General features: G+C 48.3%; 1 protein-coding gene across 1 annotated transcript in view; it reads right to left on the bottom strand.

Annotated features, from left to right (window-relative positions):
• LOC306835646 (uncharacterized protein) overlaps positions 1–17191 on the bottom strand; it is a 380835-nt gene that overhangs the window by 256831 nt on the left and 106813 nt on the right. The gene's annotated exons all lie outside the window — the stretch shown is intronic.

The following is a 17191-nucleotide window of genomic DNA, read 5'->3' as shown; positions in this document are numbered from 1 at the left end:
TAGTCGACACTAAAGTTGACTTAAAGGTCTTTGAATTGGTCCAGGAGAATTTCTCAGCCTCCAGCGGTGAAACGGGCTGTTTCCTCCTTAGAGGAACAAAACATTTTAAAGGTCACATGTTCTGTAAACTCCTCCCCTCCATCTTCCTCTAACATGTGTCTCTAGTCTCCAAACCCCCCAATGATGAGAACAGTCCGTCCTCTCCATCTCCTGCCTGCTCAAACAGGCCGTTTGGAGATGTTCCCTTCATGACATCACAAAGGGCAGTAGCCCCTCCCCCAGGTGGGTGACACTCCCACAGCTAGGTGTTTGTTCTGCCCTCTGAGTCTGCCTTCTCACCGTAAACAATAGGACATGGAGCCAGAAAGCAGCGAGTACACCCGAGCCCTTCCAGAGAGGGGGCGTGGCCAGACACAGCTCATTTACATATTTAAAGCTACAGACACAGAAACAGCCTGTTTTGTGAAGCTCTCAGACTTATTTAAAGTGGTTGAAGACGAGGAGAACATGTGACCTTTAAACCAGAAACGGCTCCACCAGACTCCACTGACAAATTCTGTGATTTTGAATTAGCAGAAAACCGATGGACGTGACGTCACGGCAGGAGAGCGTCTTCAGTCTCCTGTCGTGTTACATGATGTTTGTCAGTGGAGTTCGGTGGCTTCCAGGGTCGAACACGCCATCTCACGTGTAGAACGATTTGAACCTCCCCGCTACAAAAACAGGTTTTTGTGGACAGTTTTTATTGATCAGGGATTACGCTGCAGCCGTTAAAGACTCTTTCACTGCTGCAGCCTGAAGAAATCCACCGGGACTATTCCCGTTAAAAAAAAAAAAAAAAAAGTTGTTTGTCTAAATAAAAGCTTGAATTCCCTTTTTAATATTTCCACTGGAGAAACCCGGGAGATCAGACATGTGGGAGCCCCTCGTGCATCATCAGTCGAAGCTTTATGTGCAGAACAGGAAGTTGAACAACATGCTGTAAGAAAACTGTGAATTGAACAGAAGCTCTCTGCTCGGCGCAGGCTGCAGTCCTTGAGTCATCGGGCTGAGGCAGACTGTAACGCCGACCTTTAGTGACCTTTGTGTTGAAAGCGGCACTGTTTGCATAGAGGGAGGAGGGAGGGGGGGAGGGACCACATGGAGGTCTGTATTTAAAAAAAAAAAAAAAAAAAAAGTACTGAAGATTGCACAGAGCCGACCAGCCGTGTCGTCTCTGCCCGTCTGGGAACACGCCGTTCAGTTTCAGGCTCACGGAGGGGAGGGGAGGGGGGGGGGGGGCAGGTAACACACACACACCTGTTCTGATAATCTTTAGTTTGACTGTTTGCTGTCGAGCTCGGCTGGATTCCTGGCAGCCTTACACGTTGAGGGGGGGAAGAGTCAAAAACGTACGGATGCCTGAGAAAGGAAAAAAAAAGAAAAAAACGTCGTCAGGATTTCCTGTGTGCGAGCAACACGGCGATCTACTGTTGCCCACGTCGGTCAATGTTATTGGCTATTTTTGTTTTCTTTTTTTTACATGTACTGTACATAAAATAAAATATAAAGCAATAACTGCTGTCGTGGATGGTTCACTGTCTGAGTGTGTTTGATTTGACGTCTTCGGTTGTTTATCAGTCAAACACCGTGCACACAGTGAACGCAGATCAGAGACCCGGCGCCATGTGGGCGGGCTCTATGCACCCAGTAAATGCAGCTTTTATAGGGATGAATTAGGCCCCGCCTCTAATGCTGGATCCATTCTATAATACATCCAGTGTCCTGTTAGAGTGATGAGCTGCAGCTGAGATTAATTGATTAATTGAATGTACAGACAGAACTGGGACGCATTAGTGTTTAGATGTTTATCGGGACTCGGACGCCGTTTTTAGATTTTGTTGGCAGAGTTGAAAAAAGTCAAGTATAATGCTGAATCTCAGATTGGTGCTTCAAACACTCGGACGCATGTTTGGCCCTTTGTGAGGATCCATCTATACAGGACTTGTCCTCGACCACGCGCCCTGCAGTGCTGGATCGGGTCTTTGAGTTAAAGTGGAAGTAGCAGCGTTTACTGCTCTCATCACGCTCCAACAGGAACACGCTCCACTTTTAATCGTCCGTCCTGCAGACTCCTCCTGATCCCGAGGCCGGGCCCTGATCCCGAGGCCGGGCCCTGACACGCGTGTTGATTTGTAACCTCCGAGTCATAAATAGGAGCGGTTATGTATGAGTGTTTCATAATAACCCGTGTGTGTGTGTGTGTGTGTGGCGCTCAGAGGACAGGCGCTCTGTGAAGGTGAGCTGACCCTCGTCGGTCTAGCTCCTGTGCAGATGTCCACACACACACACACACACACACACACACACACACACCTGCTCGGCTTTCATAACTGCACTCGTCATCCCAGTGAAGCGAAGCCTCGAAACAAACGCACAGATTAAACATGGACGGATTAGAAGCTCTTCATCCACAATGTGAGATTTCAAATCAGACCTGAAATAGCTGCATCAGCACGAACGCCGTCCGACTGTTCGCTCCTGAAGGGAGTCGAGAAAAATCTAAATTTAGGAAAAGTCAATGTTACACAATCGATTCTTCACAAAGCCCCTTTTTGTCTCTGCAGCTGCATGCTAGTGTTTCATGTTGAACATATACTGTGTCTCATGTGTAAAACCTTATATTTGAAGTCTTCCATGCAGTGAGGATTTTAGAGACTGTTGGGGCCCGACGACCCGCTTCTATAACCGCCACCGTCCCGACTCTTCCTCCTCTTGTCCTCAGACGGAGGTTTCGGCGCTCGGCAGGGCAGACGGTGATATCTGCACATCTGGAGTTGGCTCCACCTACTCTGCGCTAGCACAAGCTAACCGCTAGTGTTTGGCACCGGCACGTCCGGGGTGAAACATCAGTACAAGGTTCACCTTCATGCAGTGTCGTTCTTTATCGAAGAGTCCAAACCTGCCCGTGTCCTTAGAGACCACCTGAATGACCTTGAACTTCTATAACGGAGCTTCACAGAAGTGGTTTTGGATGTGTGACCTTGTGCTTCAGTAATGCTGAACATAAACATGGAGTTGAGGAGGGAGGGGGGGGGAGGGGAGGGGGGGGGCAGAGCCCTGACTCTGTGGGACAGATCTTCTTTCACAGCTCAAAGGTCAGAGTGGAGACATTTACAGTCCTGATCCGCTCGTCTGTTTCAGCTGAAGCGTCTGATGCTTCTCTGTTTGTATTGAGTCTGTTTCCACCTGCGGGCGACTCTGTGCAGGTGAGGAGGAGGAGGAGGAAGAGGAGGAGGAGGAGGAGGAGGAGGAGGAGGCTCGCTGTGGAGGCACACAGAAAAACACACAATCATGCAGAATAGAGTGAAACAAAGAGAGAGTGTGTGTGTGTGTGTGTGTGTGTGTGTGTGTGTGTGTGTGTGTGTGTGTGTGTGTGTGTGTGTGTGTGTGTGTGTGTGTGTGTGTGTGTGTGTGTGTGTGTGTGTGTGTGTGTGTGTGTGTGTGTGTGTGTGTGTGTGTGTTTGCTGCAGGCAGGACAGCAGTGAGCACAGAGCTCTCCTGCTGGGGGGAGTTTTTATGAAGTGAAGCCAACCACACACACACACACACACACACACACACACACACACACACACACACACACACACACACACACACTGTGGACCCTCTGGGTACGAAAGAGGAAACATCCCATTCACTCCCTCTTCGGCACGCACACTGAGGTTTTATTTTAATGATCTGTGTTCAAGAAGGCTAAAACTGAAGCCACTGTGCTGCATGTAACGTTGGACGTGATTGGACGACTTCTTCCTCGCTGTATTTATCGGCGAGCTGCGGCGTGTCACGCGACAGTCTGATCACAGACGATGGAGACGGGCAGCACTTTACTGTCCTCCACACTGTTACAGCAACAACACTTCCCCCGTTACTCATCACATGTCCCATCGTTAGCCTATCAGAGGCGAGGATGATTAAACTCAAGTAAAACCTTAAAAGAGGTCGAGTCAGTCTGTCGCAGTGAGCAGGCGCTACTGTGAATATCAGAACCTGTAAATAAATCAATATTAACGTCGTGAACTCCAGAAGGTAAACGCTGTATGAATGTTACTGATGTTTTTATCGCCATCTTGCTTGCACTCTTCCCATCTGAGGGCGCAGTTCAAAGATCAAAATGTGCCGCCGCCACCACGTGGAAACGGCGCTTTACTGACCACGATGCGAGCTCCCGTTTTAGAGCTTCGAGTGCACCGAGCTTCTCTCATCGTTGTGGCAGTAACTGCAGGAGGTGGTTTCAGCGTGCAGCGTCCTGCAGCTTCACTTTTACCAAAACAGCGAAAGAGTGTTCGTCAGGTTTGTTTTCTACTCGTGCGCTCGGCGGCGCTCATCCATGGACGCCACGACAAAGACCAGGAAGATGTCTGGTATCGTCCTTTCTCACCATCTGGAGTCTCTGACCTGGATCTCTCTGCCTGCAGAGATGAACACATTCAATCTGCAGCGTTTAGTTTTAACAAACCGGTTCCACCACAAACACAGGAGGGAACAACGTCGTGCTGTTGATGTAAAAACACACACACACACACACACACACACACACACGTCGTGCTTTCACAACACTCTCAGTAATCTGTGTGTTTCCTGGAGTTTACACACGACTGAAGCATCCGCATGTTCTCGTTATAAAACCCAGAGACTCTGCTCCTTCACGGATCACTGCAGACTAAATCTGGGACGTAAAAAAAAAAAAAAAAATGGAGGCACATGGCGGTGCGATGCTGTGTGCAATTACTGCTAATGATACGGCTCCATGCAAGCTGTGGTCATAATTACCTCGGGAGGAAGGCCGGCCTGTGTGAGCCGTGTGTGTGTGTTTGAGAAAGTAAACCTGTCCTGACTTTATTCAGACAACACGTCTGCCGCTCAGATCAGCAGCGTTTGGGTGGTCTGCTGTCGGGGGAAACACGAGGAGGAAGTCGGCCTTAAACTGGCTTTACTCAGGAGGGTGTGGACGGGCTCACTGGTTGAACTGGAGGTCAAACATGAAGGGAAAGAAAATCAGATTTATAAAATGTTGCGTCATAAAAATAAACAGCGATTTGAAAATGAAAAGACAGAAATCAGACGACCATTTGCATCATTGTGTGTGTGTGTGTGTGTGTGTGTGTGTGTGTGTGTGTGTGTGTGTCCTCTGCTGTCCTTCATGCCTCGCAGTCATTCCTCACTCCTGTCATCATATCGACAGTCTTCGTTTGCTGGCTGAGCTTTTCAAAGTGGGTCGTCTTATTGATCCGAGGTAATCATTCGGGGTTTGATTACTTCAGTCTGGATAGATGGAGTCATCGGCCTCTCGTTCTTTCAGGATTATAAACTCTTCTTATGAGTCAGGATCTTTTCATGCATTTAGAAAACCACGTTCTGCGGGTTGTTCTCCAGCACTTTCACAAACTCCCTTTGAGAGATTCCAGGATATTTCTCAAGGACCTGGAGGCGGGGCTTGTCTTCACGCCGTTCACGACAGCTGAAGGGTCAAATCTGTCCAAATGTTCTTCCATACGAGTTTATCTGTTTATTGTAGTCGCAGCCTTCCTGATCTGGAATCACCAATATCAAACATTTCACTTCGATCTGTTTGTGATTCTTATTTTGAACAGCCAATCAGCTGCAGCTGCAGGTTTCACGGCAGAGGTCACGTCAGGTCACGTTCAATTAATGTCCACAGTGACGATGCAGAAACAACTAAAGGCTGTCGTAGGTTTAACACACTTTTTGTGTCTCCTGCATCATCGCTGAGTGCAGGATGAGGAACACTGGAGATTCAGAATATTGTCTTTAAGAGAAGCAGCTCTCTGTCGGCGAGCGTGCATGAGCTCTGGGTCCTGCAGGATGTGGTGGTGGATCTGCAGCCTCAGGCCTCCGTGAGCAGCTGTCAACCGGCTCCAGAGACTCAAAGAAAGGGAGAGAGAGAGAGAGAGAGAGAGAGAGGCCCCCTCCCCCCACCTCCACCAGCCGGCTCACACTGACAGCGGAGCGGGGGAGGGGCTCTTTATTCAGAGAGGCAGAAATTATGAGCAATTCCTCCGCATCCGTCATGACATGAAAGATGTCGACCTGTGTGATTTAGGATTCCTCTCTTCTCCTCGACGCTTTGAAAAGACGTCACTCCTGCTTTTGTCTCGCTATCTGTCCATCTGTCTTCTCCTCTTCCTCGTCCTCCTGTTACCTCCTCCTCTATTGTCCTTCCACTGCAGCTCTTTAGCTTCTCCGAAGACAGGTCAAACATCCTCCAGCGTTTAAAGGGGGAAACATTCTCCCCTTGATTTAACCCTTTATGTAAAGAGAAAAGTGAATTCTGCTCCCCGTGGTGCATCGCACGAGAAGAGATACAAGAAGTTCTGTCAGGAGGAAGTCGATTAAAAGCTGGTCGCATCGCAGCGCTTTGTCGTAGCTGTACAAACAGAGAAGGTCGAGCTGGCTGCTTCTTGAAGGTTCACGTGTTCGGCTGAGTCACGTTGGACCTTGAAGGGAAGTGAACTGGTCCTCAAGCGGAGGAAGAATCTTTTTGTTGTCTTTAAGATGTTTGAAGCTGTCCTTGGTTTTTTACTTCTGGTGTGAGATGAGTTTGACGTATCGTCTGCTTCGTTCGATTGGATGGAAGCTGGTGAGAAAGATGAGTCACATCAACACTTCAGATGTTCCTGTGTGTGAACTGAGAGCAAACAGCGAGTTCACCACAACAACATGAAGGTTAAACCGTATTCAAATCTCAGCAACGCACCAATCAAATCAGCTGTCAGCTACCATGACGACGTACAATCATCGATTAACATCAGAGAGTTAGTGCAACACGAGCGAGGAGAGAGAGGAGGAGCCCATGTCAGGGAGCGAGGCACTGACAGGAAGTGACCTCATGTGCTGACAGGAAGTGACTTCATGTGCTGACAGGGAAGTGACCTCATGTGCTGACAGAAAGTGACCTCAGGTGCTGACAGGAAGTGACCTCAGGTGCTGACAGAAAGTGACCTCAGGTGCTGACAGGAAGTGACCTCATGTGCTGACAGGAAGTGACCTCAGGTGCTGACAGGAAGTGACCTCATGTGCTGACAGGAAGTGACCTCAAGTGCTGACAGGGAAGTGACCTCATGTGCTGACAGGAAGTGACCGCATGTGCTGACAGGAAGTGACCTCATGTGCCGACAGGGAAGTGACCGCATGTGCTGACAGGAAGTAACCTCATGTCCCGACAGGAAGTGACCTCATGTGCTGACAGGAAGTGACCAGTGGTCAGCCGCCACATTTTTCATAAATTAATAAGCAGCTGTCAGTCATAACATTTCATAACATCCAGTCACATTTTAACTCAGGTGACACTTCAAATTTGACTCCAACGATTCCCTGGAGAGACAACCAGTGTGTTTATGTCACACACACACACACACACACACACACACACACACACACTGGGGTGTGTTAATGTTTTAATGCGTGATCTATCACAGCGTCTCTCTGAGTCACATTCCTCTTCTCTCTCTCTTATCTGATATTTCTTCCAACCCTGTTCTTAACTGTGTGTGTGTGTGTGTGTGTGTGTGTGTGTGTGTGCGTGTGTGTGTGTGCGTGTGTGTGTGTGTGTGTGTGTGTGTGTGTGCCCTCTGACTGCTCTGCTGCTTCTTTATCTGTCCTTCTGTTTTTGAAGCTCTTCGTGTTGCCAACATCAAATGCAGCTGGTACAAAAGAAGAGGACATTCCAAGATCACTGACTAACACACACACACACACACACACACACACACACACACACACACACACACACACACACACACACACACACACACACACACACACACACCTACACACACACCTACACCTACACACACACACACACACACACACCGATCACTTCTCTGTGATAAAGCTTAAAATGGATGAGGTCCTCAGTGCAGTGTCATGAAGTATGAGGAGGTTTTTCCAGATCTGCTTCAAAGTGAGTGTTAGCATGTTGTACGCTAACACTCCGTGATGGTTTCTATGGTTACACAAACAAGCAGGAAACTGGTGATCTATCTGCTCGGACAGAGATCAGACAGAGTGTTTCAAACCTAATAAAGTTGTGTTTTATTTCACGTCAGTTCTGATCCTGGGTGGGACCTGCAGCAGCTCGGCCGGCCTCACCCCGCTGACTGAAGGAGCTAATCCACGTGATCCTGTTAACTTCACACACTTACACACACACTTACACACACACACACACACACGCACACACACACACACACTGGAGCCCCCTCTCCTGAGTTAATTAGATTGCAGAGTGTTCAGAGGAGAGTTTGTGTCGCTGTAGTTCTTAATAGTCGAGGATTAGAGAGACAATGGAGGCCGTGCGGCTTCAAGCTGTGAGGAGCCAGAGTTCACAGATGGGAAGAGCGTAGCTGCAGGGCTACACACACACACACACACACACACACACACACACACACACGCACACGCACACGCACACGCACACACACGCACACACACACAAACCATGTTCACACTACGCACTCAGACTGCCCCTGAAATCTTTTTTGATCCACATGAATCTCACAGCGACGTGACACCAAACCAACGAGGAGCAGGATAGAAACACAGTCACACAGTCCTGCTCACCTGCACTGAATCCTGCTGCGTCCTCTGAATCCTGCTGCGTCACATCAGCTGCCCTGACCTCTGAATCCTGCGTCCTCACATCAGCTGCCCTGACCTCTGAATCCTGCTGCATCCTCACATCAGCTGCCCTGACCTCTGAATCCTGCTAGATCCTCACATCAGCTGCCCTGACCTCTGAATCCTGCTGCGTCCTCACATCAGCTGCCCTGACCTCTGAACCCTGCTGCGTCCTCACATCAGCTGCCCTGACCTCTGAATCCTGCTGCGTCCTCACATCAGCTCGCCCTGACCTCTGAACCCTGCTGCGTCCTCACATCAGCTGCCCTGACCTCTGAATCCTGCTGCGTCCTCACATCAGCTGCCCTGACCTCTGAATCCTGCTGCGTCCTCACATCAGCTCGCCCTGACCTCTGAATCCTGCTGCGTCCTCACATCAGCTGCCCTGACCTCTGAATCCTGCATCCTCACATCAGCTGCCCTGACCTCTGAATCCTGCTGCATCCTCACATCAGCTGCCCTGACCTCTGAATCCTGCTAGATCCTCACATCAGCTGCCCTGACCTCTGAATCCTGCATCCTCACATCAGCTGCCCTGACCTCTGAATCCTGCTGCATCCTCACATCAGCTGCCCTGACCTCTGAATCCTGCTGCATCCTCACATCAGCTGCCCTGACCTCTGAATCCTGCTAGATCCTCACATCAGCTGCCCTGACCTCTGAATCCTGCTGCGTCCTCACATCAGCTGCCCTGACCTCTGAATCCTGCTGCGTCCTCACATCAGCTGCCCTGACCTCTGAATCCTGCTGCGTCCTCTCATCAGCTGCCCTGACCTCTGGGGTAAATTAACGAGGAGCTGCCCTGACCTCTGGGGTAAATTAACGAGAAGCTGCCCTGACCTCTGGGGTAAATTAACGAGAAGCTGCCCTGACCTCTGGGGTAAATTAACGAGAAGCTGCCCTGACCTCTGGGGTAAATTAACGAGGCCCTAACATGCAGCTCACAAGTTGGAAAGCTTCTTCCTCCCTTTAAGTCAGGGGTTATTAAACGTTTATAGACCGTGCTCTCTCAGGTTCAGACATCTAATCGTTATTGTAACATTGAGCTTCAATGCTACAGCACACATTTACAATTGTTTTGTAAATTATTCCATGGACCCCCAAGCTGTGGTTCACGGGGTCCTGGGACCCCACTTTTCACTCCGTTTCCTGCTTCTGCTGCATTCACTGCTCCTCATCCACCTCCTCCGTCAGCTCTCACCGGCAGAGCTGACGGAGGCTTTGACTGCAGCTCACACAAATACTTCATGCCGATAAAGATCACAGATCCAGACGAGCAGAAGTTCAGCAGCTGAGCTGAGCAGCTTTCTCGATGACTGAGCAGAGCGTCACCTCCTGAGGACTGAGAACTGTTGATTCTTCAGGATTTCTGTGTGTGTGTGTGCGTGTGTGTGTGTGTGTGTGTGTGTGTGTGTGTGTGTGTGTGTGTGTGTGTGCAGATGTGGATGAGAAAGCGAGCTTGCTTCTTACACTCCCTCATATTTGACATTCTTTGGTCTTGTACGGCAGATCAGCATCAGCTGGAGGAGAATAATAAGCGCAGCCTGCTGAGTCTTCTGCACGCCGACGCCCTCTGCAACTCTCACTTCACCGCTCTCAGCTGGAACGACACATCGCACCCAGAACCGTGCATCAACTCATGCTCATGTAAAAGATAAATTCAAGCTTCTCTCCTCTCCTGATGAGTCAGAGCTTCAGACTGCGTCTTTGTTCCAGGAGGCAGGAAGTGGAGCTGCACAGTCATTATCTCTGCTTGTCCATGTGAAACACACGGACGTTTAAAAGAGGCTCCGCTGCTTCATCATGGGTGAAGCAACAACACGTTCGAGGCAGAGGAGAGATGACCCGTGGCGTTCAGATAGCGTGCTTCATCTTTGTCTGAAATCGGGCTTTTACACCTCGAGGGGCCGAAACTTGGTTTGAGGTTTTGGGTCCGTCCAAGGAAATGTGTGTGTGCTCATTCACTTCACGCACACAGTAGTCAGAACCTCGGTCGAGCCCCCCAAAGCCAAACGAGCCTGGTGTTAGCACGGTTAGCAACATGCATGATGTTTGTAGCCTCCGTGAACTCACGACGCTCAAACACGCCCACAGCGCCGCCGTATGAAACCAAGATGACACGGCTTCAAGCCTCGACGTAAGACGCTGAAACCTCTGACACTACGGGCTCTCTTTCCCCCCCCCCCGACACTGGAGGGCGGGCCAATCAGAGGAAGGGAGGGAGGCGGGGCTTAAAGAGACAGCAGCTGAAACAAACTGTTTCACAGACGGACGAGAGGTGAAGACGAGGAGAACGAAAGTGACGTCCAGACAAAAGGAACTGGTGACTCCTCGAGCTGACATGGAATAAAACCCTGTATGTAACCCCGACCCCCCCCCGACCCCCCCCCCCGCCTTTCTGGTCCACTTGAGTCTGAATTGTATCATCATTTCCTAAATGAGCATCATGCTGTATTGGATGAGTCGGGGAAGTGAAGCTGTTGGATGTTAGGTTTCTACAGTGAATGTGTCAGCAGAGGCTCGTGTCATTGGACGGCTGTTACTTCCTCTCGCTTCGTCGTGGTCGGAGGGCGAGGGTGAAAATCCAGCAGCGAGGGGAGGAGCGCATTTCTCACCCACAATTCCCCTCGGGGCCTCGTGGTGTCTCACTGCCACCTCGCTCACTGACAGGTTTCCACTCATCTCATCGACAGCTCAGAGTGAGTCACACCCACACACACACACACACACACACACACACACACACACACGCACACACACTCACACACACACACACACAGCAATCAGCAGGGGACAGAAATCAATCGCTTCTCTCTGACAGAAAAGAGCGCCGCGTCTCTGGTTAGCTCTTTTTATCTGCTCCACTTTCTGCGTCATGAGTGAATTTATCTGCGATTGAGTCTTTAATTAGAGCCACAATCACTGACCCCCCTAATTAAATCTGCCACAATCAGTGTTTAATTGGATATCAGATGTGAAATAATTATGTTTTGGCTCGGCGGCTGAGCTGAGATCGAGTATCTTACTGTAATAAAACCGCTGTGATAATAAAAGGAGTGACGAGTCACACGCGCTCTGCAGGCGTGTCATGCCGCAGTTATTCAGGCTCTGATCACAGAGCTGTAACCTTTCAGACACAACCGGAGCCAGACTACCTTGATGCCAGCTGGGTGACTCATGCAGAGAGGAATTATTCAGGACAAAGACTCTGTGAACCTGCAGGCATGAACCCAAGCCTCCACTGCATGACATTTAGATCCTCCGCTGCTGCTTATCTCCTGCAAGCATTCATTTAATGTGCACAGGGTTTGTGTTTTTTTTGTTTTATGGATGCTAATGGTTTCCATAAGGATACAGGGTCTGAGAGGAAATGAACCCTGAGAAACAGCCATGAGTTTCCATCATGCTGTTTCCATCTGCTCTCAGGTTTGGATGTGGATCAGAATCGCTGCAGTGAGTGATTTATGTAAGAACTCATCCTTAAAGTCTGATGGTTTGTGTTTCTTTAAACCCTCTCTGTTGTATTAAAGGAACCTTATAACTCCACCGGGTCCTGGACGTGTCTCCTGACTGTCTCCAGGGAGGGAGAAGCTGGAGTCCTGCTGGCTGTGTTGTTGTCAGAGCTGTGTTTACACGGCCGCGGGTCCAAAGGACCTCCTTCTAAAATGTTTGTCTCCAGTCACATGATCAAAACACATGAACACATTTACCTTTGTATGTCCTCCATTTCAAACAGCGATCCGAGGAGCTGAGCGAACACATTCAAAATGTGGGTGGTCTCGCCCTGCCACGATCCCTCAATGTCTGTCTCTGTCTCTGTACTCAGGTGTGTCAAGCGTGTGTGTGTGTGTGTGTGTGTGTGTGTGTGTGTGTAAGGTGGCAGTGCAGGGACTCTGCGGACAGCAGATCGTGACTCAACAGGACGTCGGCTTGACAGGAAGACGTGTGTCATCGTTTCATTGGATTAGCCTCTGCCATGAATAAACGTCTCAAACATTGACTCATTGTGCACACACACACACACGCACACGCACACACACATACACACACACACACACACACACACGCGCACACAGGAAGGAGTCTGTGAACTATTTATGACTGTTTCACTCAATAAAAACACTTTGAATGACAGTCAGAGGATTTTAAAGTCGATGATTTCAGTCAGAAAATCACAAACTTTGAAATGAAGATCTTCCTCTTGAGACTAGTCTGAGACCCTGTGGTCTACTTCCTGTTGGACAGGAAGGGGGATTGTGCTAGCGTGCGTACACGATACGTCCTGCAGGGGGCGGAGCTTCTGGAGGTGATGAGCCACGTTTGAATGTCATGTTTACAAACTGTAACCAACATTTCTACTGACTCCGCCTTTAAGATAATTTTATTTGTTTTTTTGCTTTTGCATCTCTGCAGAGACGAGATCAATCGAGTCGGGTTTATAAATAACAGGAAATGACATCACAGGAAGACGGGAGTGAATAAAACATGCAGATGTATGTTTAGGGCTTCTGTCCAGATAAGTTCTGCTTGTTTTCAAAGCAAAGTAACTTCAGCTCTTTTAAGGTTTATGTAGATTTAGTTTTTAAATCTGAACAATTCTCTTTGTTAAATGTTAAATAAAACTTCCCCTTCATGTTGTCTCGTGTTTGCAGCTCGTTTTTTGGGTTCTTTTTGCTCCGCTCTTTAAATGTCATCCGTCAGTCAAACTCTGCGTGTCCACAGTTACATCTTATTTTTTGTATTTGCTTTTTAAGAGGTTTGAACTTTTGTGGATTTGTGTCTTCTTGGTGCTCACGACGCATCCGGCTGGTTGGATGAAGCATTCATCTCTGCAGACGTTTATTTCTTTAAATGTTGTTTGTGTGCAGAGATGTGTCTTCTTGTTGACAGGTGTGAGGGGACAGCAGGTTATGTAGGCGGTAATGATGTGGAGATCTGTGCAGGAGGGAGGGGAGGACAGCTGTCACACAGTGACAAACCCCTCCCTCTTTGATTGGACGGGGGGGGGGGGGGGGGGTCTCTGAGCACACAGCTGCCACAGACCTGTCAGTCAGGACGTTATCGTGCCCAATCATCTGGCTGCTGCATCACAAGGAGAGGACACCTTTAAGAAAGTCTGACTGGGAGGTTTTGGAATAAATAAATAATGAATGAAAGGGTCAGGGGTCACATGACACCCGACATAGTCAATCATCCACAACAACTTCCTGTTTTGGGCAGCATTACGTTAAATGACTCTTCTCTTCTCAGTTACATCTTCATGGGTTTTTTATTTTTTACAGCCAGTTATCTAAAGCCAAAAAAAGGCCAACACTGCCCCCTTGTGGTGCTTCATGGGTAAGTGCACAAAACATACAAAGGCAGCGTGTTCAAAATGATGGAAACGGACAGTTTGTCTTGTGTTTTACAGAACTATGAATCACAATCTGTTTGAGAGTCTGACGTCCTCTCAGCCTTCATCATCATCAGCTTCTGTCACACAGGAGACGGTGTAACTCAGTCCATTGAGTGATTAAATGAGTCATGATGAAAACATCTAAAAGTTAATTAGTCCCAAGGAACTTTTTGAGTGAGTTAGCAGAAGTTATTCTGACAGACTGAGAGAGGTTTATTCTGAGTAAATTCTTGTGTTTACACTCTTTGTGTTATTGAGAGACGTCCTTCTTCTCCACCTCTAAAGACCTGACAAAAACACAAGAAACCTTTAAAACCAAAACACAGCAAACATAAGGCTCAACATGTTTCCTCAGCGTTGATCTCTACTGCCATCTGGTGGAAGAAAGCGAGAATGCGTATCACATTATTTCATTCCTCAAACTGTCTCCCACTTCACCTTCCTTTGATTCTTAATGTCTTATATTATACATGCTTGACTTCCTCTTGGGATCAACAAGGTATCCGTCCATCCTCATGTTGTTCTACTTGACTCCCTCACATTAAAGACAGCTGTAGAAGTTTGGTTTTGACATTTATATTTTCCAAGCAGCTGAAAAATGAAGCCCATGAAAAAAGAATCTGCAGTTCCTCAAGTGTCCACTCGAGGCTCTGCTCCTGAAGTCACTCCCATTTTACAGCAGAAATCAACATTTTCACAGCCTGGTTAAAAAACTGACCTGGGTCACTGATCGATGGGCGCTTCAGAAACCAGCGGGAGACGTCACTGAGACCGCGTCCATATTTGATCTGCTTTTATTTTGACATTTTATCCCGACTTTTTTCTCGTTGTTACATTCTGGCTAACCCTCTGTTTTATTTCTGACTCGCCTCGTTTCCATCGTCTCTGCACATTGTTCTGCCTGAATGTGTTTTAGAAGGATTTCAATTTTAAAAAAAGTTTTTTTAATTATGAGTTAAAATGTCAGATGAATCCAGCAGCTCTTCTCGAACAGTGAAACATTAAAGTAGATTATTATCAACATGTCAAAGTTGAAGGCAGCTTTTCTTGGTTTGTTTTTGAGCCCAGCTGTGTTTCTTCTCCGCTCTCTAAAAACACGTTTTCTTACTCTGCAGCTCAAAAATGAAAACAGGTCGGAGAAAGCAGCTCTGTTCTGATCTTGAAAGCAAAACATGTCGGTCACAAGGTGGAACAATTTCATCATTTTCAGCCCGTCCAGTTGATGCCAATTAAGCCGCTCTCTGCCGGGACGTTTACGTAAGTCTCTGCAGAGCAGCACAGAGCGCGGCTTGTTTCCCAGTTTGGCAGCAGTCGTTTCCTAGATACACACAGGCCTGTTTTCAGCACCTTCAGGAGCTTTGTGTTTGACAAGCTGCAACAAAAAAAGGTCTAATCCGCTCAGTTTATATTTAGGACAGACCTCTCATTACTCCATGAATCACGAGGTCGCTGCTTTGACTTATTGCCAGTTATGGTTTGAATGAACGGAGGAATGAGTGGGAGAGGTAATCTTGGCCCTGAGCCCCCCCCCCCTCCCCCCCCCGATTAGCTCTGCAGAGAAACAAGTTGTATTTTGGTTACTTTAGCTTCAGCTGGTGACGCACAAGCGTCTCTGAGCGGCGCCCGTTTACTGAAGAACAGTCGGCCTTTCATACAAAGCTGCTTTGTAGCCGAGGACACAAACGCTCACTGCTGTTTATGTTTGTTAAAAAACAGACCCAGTCATCAGACACGATTACACGGACAGAATCCTCCGGAATTCTCTTTATTTACAGTTTGACCCGACATCGAGCCGAGCGGGAATCCTTACAGTACTCGAACATGTTAGACCCAAAAAGTCCAGTTGAGTCCAGTCAAGCTCCAGCACGGCACACTTCCATGGCGCCGGCCCGGTTGGGAGACAGACGGTACGTTTGTTCACGCACGAACACAAACACGGGTAAACAACGTGTACATGAGAGATGCAGACGCCTCAGAGTCAGTGAAGCTGCAGCCGTGTTCTCCTTCATGATTCATGCTAATGTCAGGAGGTCGCTGTGCTACAGTCGAGTCCACGCCCGCACATCGGAGAACAACGCAGGGAACACGACGGCCACTCTGCGGACTCTGTGTCTCATTTTGAGTCGAGTTCGTCAGACACAGACGGAGCGCTCCACCCTGTGCTGATGTGAAACAAAAACAAGCAAGCTGAGGTCGCAGACTTTCTTCCCGTTGTACCGAAGAGCGCGATCAAGAGCAACGCATCGTGTTTGTTTCTGCAGGAAAAGGAGGCTGTGACATCACGGCGTAAGGACGGCCCTTTGTTGGTGTGAATACAAAACTAGCCAATGAGGAAAAATGTCACAATGGATCATTTTATCATCTGAACTGAAACAAAGAAAATGAGATTCAGGACTGAAAGACTTTTATATGAAAACATGCCGCTCAAGGTCAAACAGGTCAAACGGTGTTTCCAGTTTCTGCCGCCTCTCTTTGTGCACGTTATCATTTCATTCTGTGTTTATTGTTTTACTGTGAAGTTCTGGGTTTCCTTTGAATTTCAGAGTTAGGATTGGTTCTGAAAATAGTCGGGGTAATGAGTTGAAGCAGGGAGGCCCCCCCCCCCCCCCCCCCCCCCCCCCGCCTAGAACTAAAAAATGATTTAGGCCATGAGCGGCCTCTTTCAGAAAATAACTGACCTTAGTCCCCGGGAGGTTTCTGTGCTCCAAATTAATTGGTGAGGGAGGATAAATGAGTACAGGGGGATATTATAAAGCACCCGGCGGGAGCTCCAAAATAGGCCTCCTCGCTGTGGGATCGACTCCGGCCAGCAGAGAGGTGAAGAAATGTGCAGCGGATTTAAGGCGGCACAAACACTGCTAACTTTGTGGGCTGACACGAGCGGGAACATGTGAAATGAAGACCCCGACATTATCATGTGCATGTTACCTCTGACTTAAACTTCCATTCATAAGAAACAAAACTGGGATAATGTGGTTACTTTTCTTTAAGACTTAAAAAAAGGCACCCTGTGATTGGTCGAATATTTAAGGGTAGTGTCGTTCAGTATGTTTACATGCAGTCGAGCGACGGTTAAAAGCTGAAGAGAGACAGGAAGTGAGAGAAGGGGACGACATG

This window comes from Symphodus melops (genome assembly GCF_947650265.1).
Source record: "Symphodus melops genome assembly, chromosome: 15".
Taxonomy (NCBI): domain Eukaryota; kingdom Metazoa; phylum Chordata; class Actinopteri; order Labriformes; family Labridae; genus Symphodus; species Symphodus melops.
This window is presented reverse-complemented; position numbering and strand designations above follow the sequence as displayed.